Source organism: Carassius auratus, chromosome 25 (genome assembly GCF_003368295.1).
Source record: "Carassius auratus strain Wakin chromosome 25, ASM336829v1, whole genome shotgun sequence".
In the NCBI taxonomy this organism is placed as follows: Eukaryota; Metazoa; Chordata; class Actinopteri; order Cypriniformes; family Cyprinidae; genus Carassius; species Carassius auratus.
In genome coordinates, this window is record NC_039267.1 from 7,939,741 (window position 1) to 7,959,922 (window position 20,182).

Consider the following 20,182-nt stretch of genomic DNA (forward strand, 5'->3'; position numbering starts at 1 on the left):
GTTTAGATCCTTCCTGTCCGATCGCTACCATTTTGTTTAAACGCGGAGTCAACTTAATTATCACCAGTAAAGTATGGAGTGCCACAAGGATCTTTCCTAGGTCCTCTGCTTTTTTACATATACATTTTGCCTCTTGGTAATATTATTAGAAAACATGGGATTAGTTTCCACTGTTATGCTGATTGGACCCCAAAAAATTAATGAAACAGTACACAGAAAATCAGGTTGTCATATTAGATAGCAACTTGTCTTTTGAAAACCATATTTCCCATGTTACAAAAACAGCATTCTTCCATCTTAGAAACATTGCCAAGCTATGAAACATGTTATCTGTTTCTGATGCAGAAAAGCTAGTTCATGCATCCATGACCTCTAGACTGGACTATTGCAATGCACTTCTAGGTGGTTGTCCTGCTTCTTCAATAAACAAGCTACAGGTAGTCCAAAATGCAGCAGCTAGAGTCCTTACCATGTCAAGAAAACATTATCATATTTCCCCAATTTTACACTATTTGTACATATCTTTGGCCAAGCATTCAAATAATGCATCTAATAATCTTGTACTGCAGTTATATCTGAACAAATGCACATTATTCCTTAGATTGGGCTGAACAAATAATTAAATAAGCTAATTATGTCCCTTACTGTTTCTCTGTTTTTGCCACGGGATTAACATCCCATGGTAACTAGGATTTACACAAGCTCCAGTCTGGATCCAGAACACCTGAGAAGAGATGCCAACCCCTCAGAGGACCTCAGATGATGCTAACCCTGAAACAACATACAGAACTAACAAAAAAAAAAATGCTATACAAATGAACTTGAATTTCATACCAAATAATCTCAAACTTCTCTAAGTAGTACATTTTAGAGATTTCAACATGAACTCAAGCCTCAAATCCAGTACCAATCTTAAAGCAAAATTCAGATATGCACTCCGATACAATATTGAATGATCTGAGCTGCAATTATTCATATTCATTTTCTAACTCTTACTGGATGTCAATAATAGTCTCATTGTGACACTTTTTTTTTTAAAGAAACCAGAGTTGAGTTTTAATAAGACCGAACCAAGAACTCCAATAGTACTTACATGGGTACATCGAATACTCATAACACACATTTTTTTAAATCCACAGAAGCATCTAACACATATTTCAAATCATAAAAAGGTTTTTTTTTTTTTGTCTTGTCAGACAACCTGAATTCCAAGAACAGCAGTGAAGAATATCTCAACTCTGAGAAAAACCCATAATCACCTCAGATTCAAATTTCTCACACTAAAACCCTGAGCATGTCTGAGAGGAGAGACAATATATTGTGGATTACGGTGAAGTATCATCCACCCCCAGACCAATAAAAGCATCTCTGCAGGAAAACCAGGGAACTTCAGGTGAAGCATCTGAAGCAGCGTTCGATAAGTTTTCACACTTTACTTTTCATGGGAAGGTCACAGAATCGTTAACAAAAAGCTGACATTAGCAGTCAATGTTTTGCATACTTTCATAACAGTCACATTAAGGACTGAATTGTGATTTTTAGAGGTTATGCAAATGAAGGCAGTGAAAGTACATGATGAATAGCAGGCTGTTTTTATTACTACTTCATATAAACAGCATCCGTCACTAAACGAGGTGGAAGGATCAACTTCACAACAGTTGGAAAAGTAAATGATCTAGAGATGTTCCGATACCCTTTTTCTCTTCCCGATACCGATTCCGATACCTGGGCTCAGGGTATCGGCCGATACCGAGTACTGATCCGATACCTGGGTGTGTATCTGTATATACAGCTGTATATACTACTAGCCCTGTGTAAATTGCTAGAATTCTTTTTATGGTGTGCTTCAGACAGATCCCTCAATAAAACATGAACAAATACATGGTGAACTACTGTATTTATTACAGTATTTTTATTATCTAACATGAATTTGACAGTATTATTTATTTTCATATGCAAAAAAGAACTTCAAATGCAGCCAAAAATCTAACACCGCAAACTAAAAAAGGTATTTAAGTTTTACAATATAACTGTATAAAAAAACTGCAACAAATAAGTCTAGGAATATAAAAAAAGATCTATTAATCAGATAATCTCTTTACAACAAAACAAGTAAAAAACAAGCAACCATCTAGGCATAATTATTATTATTATAGAGACGTATTATTATTACTGTAGGCTACAACAGTAGCTTTATATATTGTCAATTTACTCATGTAAACCAAACATTTATTTTAATGGGCTGCCATGAAGATCTTTGAGTGTCTGTGTTTATGATATGACAGTATTCTCAAATGAAACGGTAAATTCTCATGAAGTGACGGTTTATGCGTTCGTGTCCTCATGACACACAGCAGAGACTACAAAACAGCGAGCTCTCGCGCATCTGTGCCAGTCACCCACAGAGATGTAGATTTTGCGGGAGTAATATTTAAATAGTATTTTGCAGTTTAATATTCACAGACACTAGTATATATTCGGCTACTGTCTGGAGCCCTGCGCTTTGACTAACACGGAAGCGACTGAACGCAGCTGCCGGTACTGAATATACTTGAGAGTCTGTAACTACCGGTACTACAGAGACATACTGCTAACCACTGATCTATAATATAGTAGCGGCTTCACTGTGTTTTGGCAGTTTAGAATGTGATGAGTGATCCAGTCATATATAGATAAGGGCTGCTAACGCGTTTTCATTTCTTCTTCGCTGCTCTAAACAGGGGTTGCTTGTGGCAACACAGCACAACTTCCTGTGTTTTCAATGCATTTTGAGCAGCGAAGAAGAACCGTGCAGCGGTTAGGCAAAGCTTGCGGTCATAACTAGGTATTTTTTAAGAAAATGGTATCGGATCGGTATATGGGTTCATGTACTCGCCGATGCCGATGCCAGAATTTGTTGTGGTATCGGAGATATTTCCGATACTAGTATCGGAATCGGAACAACTCTAAAATGATCCACCCAAAAACCGCCTGTAAAAAGGAGAAACAAAGGAGGGAATTGAGCTATTCCCTAAATATCCCAACAGATGCAATCATTAAACTCTATATGACCAGCATCAAAGTCTAAAAACAAACTATTTCTGAAATGCTGGTAGGCCCAAACACGACAAGTCCGATTTAGCCGATTAGCAGACAAACAAGCTAATCTTGTGCAGAGGAGCCCGTCTGCATTTCCTGAGAGAGCATCTGGAAAAAGCAAAATGCTTATTTCCCATTTAACCATGCGTTAGCTTAGTGCCAACAGCATATGATAGCTGCATTCAGGAGCCAAGAGCACACCACAGCCCTTCTAATGCTAAATCACAATAATTAAAGGTCTGAACAGCGTCAGATTAAAATGATGCCAACCTCAAACACATGCTAACACCTTAACAATGACATAGGAACTGTCTGTGCATGGGTTTGAGAAGTGGGTTATTGTATGTATAACTGCGTGGTGTTGCGTCAAATGAAGGGTAGAGTGTTTTTAGCATCTGTGAGCGGTTGTTAGCGTGTGTTTAGACATGTTTATGGGGTCTGTGGCACAGACTGTGATGTCATTTGCTTAAAGGCAACCATTTGTTTAAGTTTAAAGTCAGGAAACTAGTCCACAGAGACTAAAGCTTTGCTGAACACTACCTTGGTAATCTGGGACGCCGCCTAAAGGCGATGGATTCTATAACGTTAGCAAAGATCTAGGGTGTGAAATACACAAAAGAATAAATCTCACACATCATAGTGAAACAGAGCAACACTTGTGTATTCAGTGTAGTTTTACAAAACAGTACTGTGGTATTACCATAGTTTTTGGCTATGTAAAAAGCTTAAAGCATAGTATATATTGGTATTAGCATCTATTATTCAATACACTCTTTCCATTTACAAAATGTACCCTACCATAAGTAGACTTACTATGTTTTTTTTGGGACACATACCATGGTAAATCCATGCATGTGCCATGTCAAAAACCCACTGTGGTTATACAATAATAGTATGATGGTAGTACTATATGGTACATTGAAATATACCATGGTATTTATCAAAAAGTACCATGGTATTACCACTTTTTTTTTTTTAAGCACAGATACAAAACTACTAATTTTGGTACATTGCACTTTTATGCACATTTCATTCAATATACATTAATACTTCCAATAAACTTCTATAGCCTTACCATGTTTTGGGGATGTTTACCATGGTAAAACCACATTCGTGGGCATATACAAGTAATTGTGCCATCCCTCACAAAAAAGTACAGTGGAGGTATCAGGTGGCAATACTATGGTTCTTTGAAACATACCACATTACTGAAATTCATGTAAAATTGTATTTGCCAAAAGGTAACATGGTACTATCATTGTGTTAATTTGGACATGTACCATGGTAAAGCCATGTTATTAGACATATACCAAGGTAATGTTCTAACATTCCTCAGGAAAATATTTAATAGATGGAAATATTGTACTTTGAAATATACCATGGTAGTAAAATGCATATACAATGGCATTTGCTAATTGCCAAAATGTACCACTGTTCTTTTTTAAGACGTATACCATAGTAAAAACCATATTTTTGCCATCCCTCACAGCACTCAAAACAACAAAATAGTACCTTGGTAATATACTTCTTTTTCCCCCTTTTTCTTTTACATGTATTATGCTTATTCTCAGGATAACAATGTTATTTGCTCAAAATACTATGGTAGTGCTACCCCTCCCCCCACCCAAAAAAATAGGCCAAATACTAAGGTACACAAATTGTACCATGGTAAATTTGAAAGTATTTACCCGTAGCTGTCGCATGTTTGGTAAACAGGTGTAAATAGTGGGACAGGCATGAGAAATGTGTGTTTATATGAAGAGCCATGGGTCAACATGGCTGAGTCTCGACCCAGATGAGTCAGATGGAGTGGGGTGCGTGTCCGATTGGATCAGTCTACACGCACCCGGACGGCTGGAGACACACCGAAGACACACAACTGTAACGACACCATCAGCGGAGCCACGGATCCGAGGACGGATCCTGAGCCCGAGGCACCGCGACAGTCAGATAAAGGAGGGGGAGAAAAATACAAACAGAGAGCATCACAAAAAACTGAAGAACAGAAGAGAAGTGAAACCGTGGGGATGTGAGGAACAAGAAAATTAGGCAAGGGATATGAAAAAAGCACAAAACGGCCAGAAGGAACTGCTTTTGTCTCATTTACATCCTTCTCTTTCATTTAAAGCTAGAGTGTGTAATTCTTTTAGATGTTAAAATGCTTTCTTCTCTCCCAGTTTAATATGCCAAAATGATTATAAGACAAAAGTCTATTGGTTGGAGCATCTCAACCAGAATGGCTCAACCAGTGGTGATAGTTGAAGGTGGGGCTATCTGCTTGGCTGACCAATGGCAGACAAATATGTACTCGCGTGTAAATCTTTCAGCCCAATTTGGTGAAGCTAGATTTACACCCCTCACCTGGTTTAAAGGTCCGAAATATTGAATAAATTACATTTGACTGAAAAGATGTAAAATAGAAACATTTTGCATTCAATCCTTGATAAACTGTGGTAGATGTTAAGTTTTGTGAAGTATTGCCATTGGTAAGAAGCCTTTTAGCTTGGTCTATGATCAATCTGCATAGCAGTGAACTGTAAAATATGTATTTTAAATATATATTTTAGAAAATTACATATTTTGAGTTATGAAAAAGCAAAGGAAGTAAAGAAAAGAGTCACTCAGATTTGCCGTTGCAAAGGTCAGGAAGCAAAACAACAAACACGCAAATCAAAGGCCTCGTCGTCTGGAAGCGGCCACCTCTCTGTCTGTCTGGTTTCATGCACATAACTGGAATTCCTGGCCGGGAATCAGCTCAGGAATGTTTCCGCAGAGAGTCCCAGAGCAGCACAAGTGTTCCCCTCCACCTCCACAAGCCTGCGGCCTGCTGCTGGAGCCGTCAGGGTCACCTCCAAACACACGTCTGGCTCCCCGCACGCGCTACAGGCACCAGCACCACTGCTAGTCTGGAAGTATAGACTCATCGCCCCACATGAGTAGTATCGCATACAAAGGTCACGACCTCACGAGCTCATCACAGACTGATGATGATCAGTTCAGATCTCTGTGCAGCACTGGCTGCTGTCAGACTCCTTGTGCAAACAAAAACCTTACTGCATTATAAAAAATTAATGGCAAAAAAAAAAAAAAATTATATACACACACACACACATACGCGAGTACAGTACAGTTAAGGTTGTTGATTGAAGCAAAGACATGTCATCGGTAATAAAGTTATAACATATCCAATATTTTCTAATAGCACAGTATTCTGCCCAGAGTTTGTTGTTTGGGTTTGGTAACTCGCATATCTGCTTTTTTTTATGCATTTACAAAAAAAAGCTACTTTCCTATTCAGTCTATGTCTTATTAATAATTTAGGCTCATACGGTTCATAATAACATAAAAACCATATATTAAAAAAGGGCATTTAAGGAAATTAATGCTGGCCTGAGCTGATCTTTTTAACAGGGAAGGAAAAACAACGGCATTGCCATAATACAACAGAACCCTTTTAAGACAAGCTGAAAATACTGTGTGAACCAGTTCTGCTTTTCTTTGAGTGTCTTTCACACTTGAGTCCAAGGAAAGCCACCGTAAAGACTCGGATTAATGTCTCAAATAAAATACCACCTCCTCCTTTGGCAACCAACTCAGCTCCTCGCAGACATCTTGCCAGTTTGCCCCTCCTTCAGTCTTTTTCACTCAGGTTGCTGTGACCTTGGTTTCCAGCTGTTTGGCAAGTATCTGACCCTTCACTCATGCGTTTTTGGCTCCTCCGGGACTCATCTATTCCTTAATTAACAGCCTGGAGAATTTACTCCTCAACATGCTAAGAAACCCCACAAACATCACCCGAAACACCGCCACACGGAACCCCACATTATGAGAAGCGTAGTGTCAGTAATTAAAAGCAGTCTCTGTTTGAAGATTGAACAAGACATTACATAGAACTGCAGAAATGAATTACACCCTTCAGTACCCCAGTGAACATCTGGGGGGGCGGGGGGACAAAGGTGAAGGGAACAGCGATGTCACATGCATCCTCCGGATCTATCATTTTGCACTTATCCGTTTGACTGAGGCGGGTTCAAGCGGAAAATCTATCTGCGTGCAAAGATAAATAAAGCACGCTTCAGTTCACCTGAGCTTTTGAAATAATACCCCAACCCTTCGTTAGTTAAACTGCACTGGAAACATTTTGGCAGCCTTAATATAACATCAAAACTGTCCGACAAGTCTGATTTCTCTTCTGATAACAGGCCCAGACACAATCTGGAGTTACATTTTGGTGCGGTTTTCATTTTTGAAGGCAAATTATGGATTAGAAGTGTGGAAATGTTAGAAAATTTCAAATACAATTTTCTTGACATTATAACTGATAACTTATTAATGTGCATAATAAATAAATAAAGCTGAAACTAACCATTTATGTTAAATGTAAATTTAGGCATCACAACAAATCATTCTTTTAAAATTTGTCATAGGAATATCAGAAGAAACTAATAAATTAAAAAAATAAATGAACTATAATAATAAACAACATAAGTTATTTTAGAAAAACCCTATAGAAATGATATAGAAATATAAGTTATTTTAGAAAACCCCTATAGAAATGATATAGAAATATTAGTATAAATATTAATTAATAAAATATTTGTATTATTATTATTATTATTATTATAAATAATAATAATAGTAGAAGAATTATAAAATAATTTATAATACTTTTGATTCTACTGAATTAAAAAATTAAAACTGTGACCTAAACTCTTATAGATATTATAAAGCATTTTTAATAAGAACAACTTCAAATTATATAAATAAAAAATATGTATAAAATGACAAAAAAATTCAATAATCAGTTTAAAATCGATATGGTGCCGATATGTGCATTTCTTTGAATTTTGTGAACTTTATCAATGACGGGTGTCAAAGTCTGTGAAAAACTACCATGCTTTGTGCTCAGTTCTGCAGGTGCCGATAATAAGCAATAGGCCCGCACAATAAATCGCATGCATTTATCATGCGCATCTTGTCAGTAAAGCCAGTTCTGTGATTAGTAGTAAATCTCCAGCACGTGCTTTCAGATAGAGCAGCATTTACTACACAACACAATATCGCGTTCATTATCAGCGATGTAACGCATGCGATAATGAAAACAGATAAATAGCTTGTCAGTGTACTACAGCTCTGTGTAGTAAATGCTGCTCCATCTGAAAGCACGAGCAGGAGATTTACTACTAATCACAGAACTGGCTTTACTGACAAGATGAGTGTGATAAATGCATGCGATTTATCTTGCAGCCCTAATAGGCAAAAACAAAAACAAAAAAAATCTCTTAAGTTTTGTTCTCTTGAATTAAGCCACTCTAACAGAGTTTCCAAAACAGTAACAGCTCGTGCCTGAAAACTTTCGGTCTAATCTAACAAAAGGGTGTGTTGAAATTGGTGCCGTTTAAGGGGAAGCCGACTGGATTTTCCACTTTAATAGTCAAGGACCTGGCAGTTTCCCAGAATGAGGCAAGTCTTAGACTAATTAAGGCTGTCAATGGAGGCTCTCCCTTTTATACAAAAACCGGGTTTAATCCCCACTTGCCCCATTTCCTCCAGAGGGTGTGCCCGCCTGGGCTCAGGCCAAGTCTCTCTCCGTACAGTAGAGCGTTTCTGTGGGTTTGACAGGGATGCCATCACTGTGTCTTGAGGGGAAGAGCGCTGGCTTTCTCACACATGGCTGTAATGTTACGCCACAGTCTCGGCCTGCACTGATAGCATGTTATGCTTGTAACCAGACTCTTTGAAGCAAAAGCTGGAGATCTTGTTCTCCTGCAGGCGAAGGTTTTTGTGTGCATCTGCAAAAGTCCCTCCCACACATTCCAGTGTCATATTTTCCCTAGAACACTGATTTTTTTTTTTTTTTTCGGAATCCATCTGCGTGACCAGAACGAAGCTGAGGAAATGGTTTTGTGCCCATCAGCAGATGGTTTGAAAAGAGAGAGAAAAGATGGAGGAAATGAAAGAACAAGTGTGATAAAGATGATGTAACTTTCTTTGTTTAGTCACCTTACAGAGGTGTAGAGGTGTGTATGTAAGTATGTATTTATGTGTTTATGTATATGTAATTATATATATATATTTATGGTGCTGGAGTGATGATACGGCTGTAAGCTTCATAAAGACCCCAAGGGCGGTACAGATCTGCGGCCAGCTGTTGATTAGCAAGTGTGAGAATGAATGCGATCTCACCTTATGCCCATCATTTCCCATAATGCTGTTGTAATCTGATGTAACTCGGGCCTTAGGGGAATCAGGGGACTTAAGACTACTGTCTCGACTTCACACATCACCAAGATGGTATAATAGCCAGATTAAACCTGAAGATGAGGCCTTATAGGACTGACTCACAAACCTAAAGACAACAAGGCAATGAGAGTATAAAAGAAAAATGTAAAATTAATTTAAAATTACATTTATAGTTGGCACTGATAAGCCTATAATTATTTTCATGTTATAAATCAACATAAATGGCTTTTACAAATACAATTTTGTTTTGAAATCCAATGAATAATGGCTGATAATAAATAAATGTTTTAAAACTCAATTTCAATATAGAAATATCTGCTAAATCACATTAAAAATCCACAGATATTTATTTTCAATAGTTATGTTATTTTGGCTAAATAAATTAAAATACAAAGCACTGTAATTGCTATACCAACATTATAAAGCACAATTAAATATTACATTTGATTGTGTTATTTAACTATTTGTGACTTTAAAATGATACATTTGAGGAAAAGCATGAACAAGTAAATATGGCAGCTGCTATTTTCTTAGCGATATATACCATTTACACTAAATGCAAATATCAGATTATTTTTGTGATGTGCTATTTACACTAAGTGCAAATAGCTATAGCTTCTATTTACACTATGTTTAAATTTTACTATTTATTGCAAATAGTAGCAATTATCTGCACCTTGTTATTGTAGTACTTTGTAAAACAAAGTATGCAATAAAAACTTGTGTAAATTTGAATTCAAATTAATAAATGGATGCCACCTTATTGGGACAATAAAGCCCTCCCTACACCTACCCTAACCGATACTTTCTTTGCACCTTTTTGATTATATTCTTCATTTTCATCGAAAATAAATGCTTTTCTGATGTTATGTGAAACTTGAAAAGGGAGAAAAAAAGTTAGCCAAAAGGCAGATTCGAACCCAGGGTGATCGCATCAAAATGAGCACATCCCATGTTTTACCATCTACGCCAGTGCAGCTGACATTTTGCCGTCTTGACTATCAGAATCACACAATGGTGGGCGGAGTTAGTGTAAATAGTTTCAGCCAAAAAAGCAGCCTATTTGCACTTAGTGTAAATAGACACTCCAATTAAACATACAATATAATAAAAAACTATATCAGCCGATAACCGATATGGTACCGATATATTTTGCATTCCAAATCAAACCTACTTATTAGAAATAGAGTTTTATAAAATAATATTTATTACTTCACAAATTCCATGTTTTCCACTGTAATTTTACACTTAAATGGTTTGATTAAATTTTAACAAATTTGTACAATCAAATGAATTTATCAAACTTAATTTCTACAAACTTCACAGTCAAATTACCAATAATATCTGTTTATTTATTTTGTTGTCTATTAACTTTTTTTCTGGATTCTGTATTTCAGGATTTATACCACTTTATTATCAAACATGAAATGTGATTTATTATATCGCATTGACTTTACCTAATTATTAGAGCATGCACTGTCAAATTTAAAACTATGAGAGGAATCTAAAGTAGAGGTTTCAGTGTCTCTCTCTGGACTGAAACATCAGGGTTGGGTTAAAACGCTTGCCAAACTATTTCAGAATATCCCTGCAAAAAAAAGCCATTTCAGAGCAGCCAGACTCAACACCCAAGTACGAGAAAAAAAGCATCCAACTTTCCCAAGAATCTCTGGTCTCAACATGCATTACTCTAAGTGCAGAGCAGCCTGACATGTTGAAGGCAACAAAAATGACCAATCAAAGACGCTCCGACTCAAGCTGGCAACATGAGCACATGCTCAAAAGCCTGTAATCGGCCAAACCACAGGGGAAAAAAGGCAGTACGGTGCCATTTCTTCTTTGGCGAACTATTCTGAATAATTAGTTGTTGATGGAACACCAGGTCCTTCTGAAAAGAGGAAGTCATGGGTGCCGCCAAAGAGAAAAAGGTGAATGTACGACATTAAACATCACCATTCTGCTTTCCTCCAGGCTAACATCAGACAAATGCTACTTCTTTATTTAGCTTGATAAACACAAGTGCTCCGGCCAAGTGCTTTCGCTGACAGCCCTGCAGGTGATTGTGGGTAATTGATGATTTCTGAGCGTAAAACACAGGGACATTCGGAAGGTGAATGAAATCATTCAGCTCCGTGCGGAGAGGACATTCATCACTCGTTTCGCGGCTCAGATAAGGGACAGTCGCTCTATTCTAAATGCTCGAAGGACGGCAGATAAGCCAGAGAGCTGTAGGAAGGAGCAGGACCTGATTTCACGCCGGCTACGTGGAGCATGTGTGTGCACGCAGATGGTGTGCATTTATGAAGATGCTGCCTTCCGCTGTTGGGGTTGTTCTTTTCACCACACCACACCCTCCATTGCCCCCACATGGAGAATGAACCCAGCTAATCTGGCACATTTGTTTAAAGCATTTAATGAGGATAATCCCCTGGGATGTCTCCTCTCTTTCACTGCATAGAAATACAGGATAGAGCCCAATAAAGACACAATTTAGAGGCACAACACGGCGGTACAATGTGATAAATGCACAACTTCAGAGCTCCGGCTGAAAGGAGCCAGTGTGCCATTTCCACAGTTAAAGAGCTCATCCGGACCGGTTGTATTCTGCACTCAAGAGCGCATGCAATGCGAGTGAATAGTGTGGGAAAAGCACCGAAAACTGAGTCCTCTGATGTTCGACAAGCACAGTTTAACCTCAAACGTACAGAACAGACAACTAGTGGTTGTGAATCACAAAACTGTGGAAGAGCAAAGCAAAGATATGAAACACTATTAGCCAGATCCAACCCATTAAAAATCCATCATGTCCATTAAGACAAATCAAGGTCATAACCACTGATCTATAATAGAGATAGTGGTCATAACTAGTAGTGGACACATAGGGGTTACAGCATAAATAATTCAATTAAATGGCAAATGATACATGCATAAAATACTAGAATTGATATTTGGAATAATATTTGACTCCATTTCACTATGGATATTGGGGGGGGGGCTAGCTAATTAGACTGTTTTGGAAATATCTTTGGTCTTGGACAATATGAACACACAAAAATCTGGCAGCTTTATTAATATTATGACTAAAATTGAAACTGTTACTAATAACAAAATAAAAATAAATTGTTGGCAGCAATAATGGAAGTTACTCACCACTGCTGGGAAAGTGACTAGTAGCAAAATATTAGTAATTGTTGCTACAGTTTCCAAGGAAAACAAAATAGCAGGGTTTGATTAATGAGGGTTTGGTTTTATTTATATATATATATATATATAGAGAGAGAGAGAGAGAGAGAGAGAGAGAGAGAGAGAGTAATATATATACACACATAGTATAAGTTATATATAGTATAATAAGTTTGAAAGACACTTCTGTACCACAAAAGAAAGAATAGCTACAAGTTAGGGTTCTAAACGGAAGCATTGCTATAGCAACAAAAGGCTACGCCGCTCGAGCACTTTCCGTTATCATTATCAGACAGTAAACCGACAAAGTAATCGTTACTAATCACTTGAATAGATTTACAAATGAACACAAAACGTCTTGAAGATAGCTGACGGTTAGCGCTAGGGGCGCCAAAAGACATCAGCGTTACAGCGCGAGACGAGCGAACCACAACCGATTGCATCCCGAAAACGGTAGACCACCTGAAAGTCACACACTAGTTCGTACACTGTATACTAGAGTCTGTTGAATACTTACTGATCATATCGAAAAGCATTACATGAAGTAATAAGGACATAAATAAATAAATACACTCTAGTTTCAAGAAATGAATGTTAAAACGGCTACCGACATTACCAATATATTATCTGACATGCAACATGCGTGTCCCGTGTCTGAAACCAACACAACCGCGAACTGCTTTATGGTCTTTAATAGGTACAATGCACAATATTCCACGTCAAACACACACAGAATGATTCTCACCTTGGCAGTAGTTGCAGCGTCCAGACCACGGACTCCCTTCAGACTGAGAGGAATAGATTCCCGGTGCACGGAAAGTTCACATGTCACTCGCGCGTGGAGAGACAGAGATCTGCGGTTCCGGGATTCCCGTTAACGAATGACACACTGAACGCTCGCTCCACGCCCAGGTATCTGATCACATGATGCAACCAGGTGTGACTGGAACACACACACACATACACACACATGCGCGCGCGCGCATCTACACACACCTGGAGGTCTGATCGCGCTCGCCTCCTCCTGCTCGGTTACTCGCGAACGGAGGAACGGAGCTGCTGAGTGTGTGTGTGTGTGTGTGTGTGTGTGTGTGTGTGTGTGTGTGTGTGTGTGTGTGTGTGTGTGTGTGTGTGTCTCCTCCCCTTCCCCGCGCTGAGAGAGCTTTAAACCACAAAACAACTGAGGACCTGATGGAGGAGAGAGCTCGATCTAAAAGTGCTTTTAATCCAGTGTAGATTAGTGAAATGAGCTTCTCTTCCACAACACTGACTACTTTCAAAGCTCTAGTCCTGGGATTTATAAAAGTACCATGGTAGTACTATGTTTTTTGCCGTGTCTTTTCATGATGTGTATACTACTACAATCCGTGACACTGGACTAACCAGTCATAAGGGTCAGTCCTCTGAAACTGAGATTTATACATAATCTGAAAGCTGAATAAATAGGCTTCCCAATGATTTATGGTTTGTTATGATAGGAAAATATTTGAAAATCTGGAATCTGAGGATGCAAAAAAAAAAAAACATCAGCATACTGAGAAAATCGCCTTTAAATATGTCCAAATGAAGCCCTTAGCAATGCATATTACTAATCAAAAATTCAGTTCTGATATATTTATTGTAAGGCATTCACAAAATACCTTCACGGAACATGATCTTTACTTAATATCCTGATTTTTGGCATAAAAGAATAATCAGTAATTTTGATGTTTACAATGTATTTTTGGCTATTGCTACAAGGTCATATATTACCTTGAAAGTACCTTGGAATATATAAATACCATAGTAATGAATATGGTGCTATGATATATATATATATATATATATATATATATATATATGAAAGTACCATAACAGCTACTTTTTTTGTAATTGAACAATTACATTATCTATCCATCCATCCATCCATCTATCTATCTATCTAAGAACCATAATACTACCCTCTGATACCATGGTACCCCTGCTGTCTGTACTATTTTAATTAGTTTTATTTGAGTTTTCATATATAGTTTTATGCAGCACACTCAGCATTCAGCAGAACTAAAACAACTTTCAGTGTTCTGACGGATCAAACTCTGTCGAGTGTATCATCTGTCAACAGTTCAAGTCACCTGTGAAAGTGTAACACAGTCGCATCCATCTCCCCGTAGTGGGACACGGTGTAGTTTATTCCTGTCAGGGGGCTTACAATAAATTATCCTATTTCTGTCTCCCTGTGTGGGGAAGCAAAATATGAAGTGTTCAATCAAACACAAGATGTCAAACCCAGATCTCTATACGGGATTCTCTTGTATGGGGCTGTAAATTAAAGGGCTGTTTCTAAACGCTCTCGGCCAGCATTCTTGTGCAGGACCCAAGAGACATCGAACATGTCATTACATGAACCTGATATCCACACGTCATCTCCAGATCCATTTCCACATGTACTGTACGCCCCTTCACAGCCATGCACAAAATCATCTTCTTCATGAAGAGAAAAGTAAACCTAAGACCATTCAGATGTTTTGCATCATTTTCACAAACAATTAAACTCAAATTCTCACTACCGTAAGGATTCTGGATGTTTTACGTTTATGTTTTTATCTTAATTAGTTTTTTAAGAGTTAAATATAAAATATGATATTTTACATTAATAATATAATGTGTATTATATTATAACAAAACTATACTAAATATATAATTTTTATTTAAGGGAATAAGATTTTTGTGTTGCGGTAATGAGAATCTGAGGAAGGATGTGCTAAATGACAAATAAATAATTTTACATTCATATTTTAAGATTATTTAAATAATATAATAGAATTCCTATTACAGAGAATAATTTTTTTATGCATTTACGGTAATGAGAATGGGAGGAAGGATGTGCATAACTGTCATGAAATTAATGGGACGATGCAAAATAAATAAAATGTTAAAATTAATTTATAGAATATTATACAGTAAATGTATGTCTTATTTGGATTTTGGTCACCGCGTTCGTATATGTCCTACATCATCCGCTGGAGATTACGGTTTATAAAGTTTTAAATATGGATATTTTTCTTACACAAGAGCATTGGTTCCTTTAAGAAGGCCTTTATTAACCCCTCAGAGCCATGTGGAGCACTTTTTTTGATGGAATAATGCACTTTATTTTCCTTCAAAATCTGGACCACTACTTAATGCCATGATAAAGTTTGGAAGAATCAAGACTTTTCTTTAATATAACCCTGATTGTATTCATATGAACGAAGAAAGTTGTATATACCTATGGCTTGAGGGTGAGTAAATCATGGGCTAATTTTTATTTTTGGGTGAACTAGGCTATGCTTTATAAGATCCATCTCTTTATTTTGATTGAAACCTGTAGCTGAAACAAAGAAAGAGGCCGAGATCCAGAGCCTCACTGTTTACGGAGTGTCACTTTTGGTGAGTGATTTATGGTTATGCAAATGCGATGTCTGGGAAGAGAGAGGACACTGCCCCAAAGACTCATGGGATGAATCAAGAGTGGCGGCCCTGAGTCAGACTTACAGCTGAGGCATCTGTACACAAGACGGAAGCGCGCGCGAGAGAGAGAGACAGGAAAACAGGAAAATGAAAAAGAGAGAGATTGGGTAATGAGATCCGTGCAGAGAAAAGGCCTTCACTGGCAACCATGTGAGTGATGAGTAACAGGCCGGAGCAGACAGACACATGTGCGTCTGGATTATTTTAAGTGTGACTGGATTGTTAAACAACACAGTTTTGCACAACAGCAGATCGTGACGCTGTAACAGAAATATCTAAGTCAGAGGTTAAATCCAAAAATATATTTAAAAACTACATCACCTCTTAAAACTAGACTAGACCATGCACACAAAAAGCACCATGTTTTTGTAAGTATCCCTTACGAAAATAAACCATGATTTTACTACAAATAAAACCCCCCCAAAAAAACAGGGTTAGCCTACTAGCCAATCACAAATTGCTATGCTAACCATAGTTTAACCGTGGTATTTGTGGTAAAACTGTGGTTATACAAATGGTAATCAATACACCAATAAACATGGTTACTACACTTTTGCTATAAATAAACAGTGGTTAATTTTCGTGAGGGATGTACCACTGTAAACATCATGGTGGCTATATAGATTTGTATAGGCCTATGTTTGACTGTATGTTCATTTGGGAAATAAAATACTGAACAATCATTTATATTAAGCCATAACCTTCAGCTCAGTTGCTATTTGTGTATTTTATTTCGTTTATTTTGACGGCACTAACAGATGCTGTGGGACTTAAATATGGCCCAATTTGACACAATTGGCTGCACTCTATGTAATGTTTAGTGCTGTTTGTTGAAATTTATGTATTTATGCACACTTTATTTGACGTTCCTGCCGTTTTGCACTGAATTTACCTTCAGGGATCAATAAAGGATCGTTTCCATCTGTCTGTGCTCAGGTGCGCGCACTCGACGCCGTTAGAGCGCCCTCTACTGGCCGAGGCGAGCAACGCGTGCTCGTGCACACGAGTGTGTCCTAAACCTGAAAAAGACCTTGATTAAATTTAACTACCCATAAAAAAAGTGAATTCCTCATCTATCCTCTTTCAAGACCTTGAGACAGAAAGTCAATACGGCCTTACTGCCGATTCCGTTTTCATAGCCTGATTCATAATGATTTACTTCCCTGACATCCGAATTTTCCGGCTGCTTTTTCCCTCTCTGGAGCTTCAGACTCGATGTGAAGGATCATGGGGCCTGTAAATCGTCCCAGTCAGGTGGCTTTCCGGGGCATGGGGAAAGATTAACATCTACACCAAACCTACCCTTACAGTAATGCAAATAATTATCCTATGCATTGTTGTGGGCTTGTGGCTAGAAGGCAGCTATTGCCAGAAAACCGTTTCATTTTCATTCAGTCATTTTTCTACCTATTAGATTGTGTTTTATTAACGTCTACACCTACCCCAAACCTAAACCTACCCATTACAGTAATGCAAATACAGTAGGCCTAATTAGCGTTTTTTAAAATGAGAAAAATGTCACAATATTAATGTGTGTATATGCAGTAAGCCCTGTCAACATGTCAGGACACCTGTTTGCGTTTTCTTAACTATTTCACATCACAAACTCCACCATTTTAACATGCTCTGTCAAGTTATCCTGTAAAAACATGTCACTTTTGAAGAGTACCTCTACAGATATGACATCTAAAAATGCTTTATCCAGCCCAACCTGGTTTGATGATCATGGTTTAAGAAAAAAGTTGAAAAGTGCACAAAGTTCATCAGAAACCAGACCAGACCAGGCTAAGACCAGAGCCAGTTTATAGGCTTTATAGGATGTCCAAAACTTTATTTTATCATAGTTAGCACACAGTACACTCAATACAATCGTGGCAACACAATACAAGCAATGATTATTTAATTAAATTAAACAAAGAACTGATTAGAATTAATATTAGCTGCTTAATACGCAACCAATAAAAATGAGTAAATGCAAACAGCACACAAAAAAATTAAGTAACATCTAAAAAAGTATTCTCTATAAGCTATTTGTAATCTTTCATAACCTGCAAGTGCTACTATAAAGAGCCACTAGTTTTCATAATTAATCATGAATTAATTTAGGCTGATTCAGTGTTATTAAAAATATCTTTGTCTTCAATAAAACCAGTTAATTTAGACTTTTTTTTTTTTACATTTTGCATTTTTTAAATGTTAAACTAGTTGCTAATAAATAATATCTAAATATATATTGGAAAATGCCATGACATTATTAATTAATTTTATGGACATTTACGCAATAAAGTGCAAAATTTAAAATACAGGTAAAACACTCTGTACCCTATTTTTTAAGATTTTTTTTTATACATTTACAAACCTATAGAATGATTTTTCTTACTGTGTGCTTTTTGTTAGTTAAATTTCATAATGGCTGGCAGTTTAGATGAAAAACGCAGTGCATCCCAACAGACAGTTTGTAGACTTTTGTGTGTGTGTGTTTGAAGAATCAGATCCTGCTTTTGACCAGCTGCATGTGCTAATTGTGTTGCGCAGGTATGCCCACCTGCGTGCTTTAAGATCAGCTCCGTTCATGCGTCCACACTTGCATCTGTTGGTTTTGTTCGTCGGCCGTTTGTGTTTGAGAGTTGTGTCGCTTTCTGACTCAGTGGAGTGAGAGATGATGAGACAGATATTCACTCCTCCACTCAACCTGATTCAATTCTGCTTCCTTATTCACCCAGAACTAATGCAAGACTTCACGCCGACTCATACATAAATAACCTGTGTTTGGGAAGCCGAGACGGAAATGCCAGAGTTATCTCTTAGTAATGATCTCAAGTTCACAGAATTGACAGACACTCATAGATAACTAGGCTGTTGGCATCACTTTGATCAAAGACAACAGAAGCATCTTCATTTTCATCATTCGTAGTCTTCTTCTGTACATAGAGTCTAATACCTTGCACTGAGGTTTGTCTTTGATCTCCTCTGTGATTACTGTTGTTTCTTTCACTTCTCATGCATTCTTGTCACATTGCACAAAAATTGATCATGTAATTATATCTTAGATTTTAAAATATAATTGTCACTTATCAATAACAAAAATAATTGTAATATTTTATTGTATATATATATTTAATATTTTTTTCCATATTCATTAGTACAAATAATAAAACTAAGTACTATTTAGTTCAATATTATTGCTCTATAAAGATATTTTTTTAGTTTTAGAATATTAACTAATTATATTTATTTTATAATACCACTTAATCATTGCAAGTAATTTATTTGATACTTTTATATGAATTGTATGATAATAAATATTAAACATAAAAATATTATATATTGTATATAATATATTGTAAAGAAATTGTTATATAATATTAATATGTAACATATATTTTAGATTAATTTTATATAATCAATATTTAATTTAATGTTCATTATAATAATAAAAAAGCTTAATTTATATTAAACTATAGATGTAAGATTTTTTATTTATTTATTTTCTATTTGTTTTTATCATATTACATCGTAAGAAAATTATTGATAATTGTTGATAATTAAAAGGTTGATGATGATGATGATGTTGATTAACTTTTTGTCTATACTGCAATATAATTGCTCTATAAAATATAGTGTTTTTTATACTATTATAAGTAACTTTATAATAACTATTACAAGTTGGGACACTGTACAAATTTGTAATGATGTAGAAGTTTTAAATGTCAATATTTTATTCAGAATACAACATAGATGACATATCAAATGTTTAAACTGAGAAAATGTATCATTTTAAGGGAAAAATAAGTTGATTTTATATTTCATGACAGCAACACATCTCAAAAAAGTTGGGACAAGGCCATGTTTACCACTATGTGTCATCTCCTCGTCTTTTTATAACAGTCTGCAAGCGTCTGGGACTGAGGAGACTCAAGTTGCTCAAGTTTAGGAATAGGAATGTTGTCCCATTCTTGTCTAATACAGACTTCTAGCTGCTCAACTGTCTTAGGTCTCTTTGTCGCATCTTCCTCTTTATGATGTGACAAATGTTTTCTATGGGAGAAAGATCTGGACTGCAGGCTGGTCATTTCAGACCTGGATCCTTCTTCTGCGCAGTCATGATGTTGTAATTGATGCAGTATGTGGTCTGGCATTGTCATGTTGGAAAATGTAAGGTCTTCCCTGAAAGAGACGACGTCTGGAT

General features: G+C 36.8%; 1 protein-coding gene and 1 pseudogene across 2 annotated transcripts in view; both read right to left on the reverse strand.

The window, feature by feature from the left end:
* Positions 1-13,577, reverse strand: part of LOC113043179 (plexin-B2-like) — a 157,078-nt gene extending 143,501 nt beyond the window's left edge. For both annotated transcript variants that reach the window (XM_026202400.1, XM_026202399.1), the window contains exon 1: positions 13,250-13,577. The gene's annotated coding sequence lies outside the window, so the exon portion shown is untranslated. The remainder of the gene's footprint in view (positions 1-13,249) is intronic.
* Positions 5,797-20,182, reverse strand: part of LOC113042821 (general transcription factor IIH subunit 1-like) — a 33,109-nt pseudogene continuing 18,723 nt past the window's right edge.